The sequence below is a fragment of the Stegastes partitus genome, unplaced genomic scaffold (assembly GCF_000690725.1).
Source record: "Stegastes partitus isolate 25-593 unplaced genomic scaffold, Stegastes_partitus-1.0.2 Scaffold1670, whole genome shotgun sequence".
Lineage (NCBI taxonomy): Eukaryota > Metazoa > Chordata > Actinopteri > Pomacentridae > Stegastes > Stegastes partitus.
The window spans coordinates 50,616-52,721 of NW_007579401.1; the positions used below are offsets into that span (position 1 = coordinate 50,616).

The 2,106-nt window shown below is 46.5% G+C and overlaps 2 protein-coding genes across 4 annotated transcripts in view; one reads left to right on the forward strand and one right to left on the reverse strand.

Annotated features, from left to right (window-relative positions):
- The window catches only part of prpf4 (pre-mRNA splicing tri-snRNP complex factor PRPF4), an 18,633-nt gene extending 17,800 nt beyond the window's left edge, over positions 1 to 833 (reverse strand). For both annotated transcript variants that reach the window (XR_520965.1, XM_008301413.1), the window contains exon 1: positions 764 to 833. The gene's annotated coding sequence lies outside the window, so the exon portion shown is untranslated. The remainder of the gene's footprint in view (positions 1 to 763) is intronic.
- cdc26 (cell division cycle 26 homolog) overlaps positions 827 to 2,106 on the forward strand; it is a 2,626-nt gene continuing 1,346 nt past the window's right edge. Inside the window, exon 1 of one of the 2 annotated variants that reach the window (XM_008301412.1) lies at positions 827 to 913. The gene's annotated coding sequence lies outside the window, so the exon portion shown is untranslated. Of the gene's footprint in view, positions 988 to 2,106 lie in introns of both variants that reach the window. The other variant, XM_008301411.1, reaches the window with a different exon arrangement.

Below are 2,106 nucleotides of genomic sequence, written 5' to 3' on the forward strand. Positions count from 1 at the left end.
TGTCCAGGTGAACCTGCCTTCACCCTGAGTCAGCTGGGATAGGCTCCGCCCCCCATGACCCTGGTGAGGATTAAGGTGTAGAGATGATGGATGATCTTGATATGTTTGTTGTAAATCATTTAAATGAATCGTACGTATTTTATTTGTGCAGTGTTGTGATTTGCAGACAGGTAACTTCACTGACGTTCTGGTTCTGGTTCTGACACACTCACATGCTCGTTCCAAGCAGAACAAACGTGTAACTGTGGATCTGCAGCAGCTGATATGAAGACAATCAGACTCATCAGAAACAGTGACGAAGCCTTTGCAGCTCATGAAGGTTCTGCTGGTTTAGAATAAAAAAAAAAGAAGAACCGTTCTGGACTGAGAATGGTTCGCTGCTGCATGTTTCCTGTTAGAACATGACCTCACATTTAAACGTTTTGGAACAGAAATCATAAAAGGCCGGAAGTTAAATGATCAGAATAATAAGAAGAACGTCTCGTATAAGAACTGACTGCGATCAGAGAACACTGACTGACTGACTGATTGATTGATTGACTGTTGTTGCCGTTTAACTACTTTTTAGATGTTTGAAATTGAAGAAGAGCAGAAACACAACGAAGCACGCGCGGCTAACGTTAGCATTAGCATCAATCTACGACCGCTACAGCGTCACGATGCGTCACACGGGCACACCTGCTCGGATACACCTGTGCAGCTGTGCTTTAGGCCGTGACGCTCGGCATAAAACCTGTAGACCGATTTAATGCCATAAACTTACCGGATAAACGAACGAAGCGTCCGCGAAAACCGAGATTCGTGACCCGGATGTAGACAGATGCTCCGCTTCCGGGGCAAAGGTTGTAGTTCCGGTGTTCACAGCCGCAGTGTACGGAAAACCCGTGAGAACTGCAGCTATCTCACCTGCCAGGTAAGGCCGTACCAGCGCGCTCTAACGCCTCACACCTGACGTAAGGCTCCGCGAGGAACGCTCTTTTGTTTCAGGTGATACTCTCCGTGTTTACTATCGTACGTTAGCCGTTAGCTTAGCATCTGTCTGCTCTCAGCACGCTGTGCTCCCTGTAGCACCTGGCATACCTGTAAATGTGTGATGGTTTCTACTCTGTTAGCATTAGCATCTGCTGCTAACAGCCTGCTGTGCTAATGTTTGGGGTGTAACACTGTAATACTGTAGTACTGTAGTAGTGTACTGCTGCAATACTGTAGCACTGTAGTAGTGTAGTACTGTTGTATAGAAGCATAGCAGTGCTGTAGTGTAGTGGAGTCGTACAGTACTCCTGCAGTATGGAAGGGCGATACGGTGGTTCAGATGTTCTCACTGTGGCCTCACAGCTGGAAGGTACTGGTCTGGTTCTGGCTCTCTCCATGTCCTCCCTGCTGGGTTCTCTCTGGGTTCTCCAGGTTCCTCTCTCAGTCCAGAGACACGCTGAGGTTACCTGGTGACTGTACCTGTGTGTAGGTGTGAATGTGAGTCTCTGTGATGGACTGGTTACCAGGTGAACAGTCAGCTGGAATAGACTCCGCCCCCCGATACCCTCCAGAGGATGAAGCATGTAGGGATGATGGAAGGAAGGACGTGGTCCTGTAAGCCTTCATACTGGTCTTAATGGAATAAATGTGAAAGTTATTTGAGGTGTGAAGCAGTGTTTGTTTCATCTCTACAATCAAAGATAGTCATTATTGTCTCAATATTGATTAGGATGTTGGTGATCACTATTGTGTCCATAAGACTGCAGCTCCCTCCAGCTGTAAATGTTCCACTACACAATAAAAACAGGTTCTGTCTGCAGCTGTTGTCACTTTGTTTTTATCTTTGGATTCATTCAGAACTATGTGATCCATGCATCCAAACTGGAACCAAACTGGAACTAAACTAAGACCAGAATGGGACCAAACTAAGACCAGAATGAGACCAAAATAGGACCAAACTGGGACCACACCGAGGCCAGACGTAAAGATTCCTGCAGTAGAACCTGCTGGTGCTTGAATGTTAAAGTTATTGTGAGCACTGCATTTAACTTGGATAATAAATTATCCATCCATCATCTCTCCACCTTAACCCTCACCAGGGTCATGGGGGGCTGGAGCCTATCCCAGCTGACT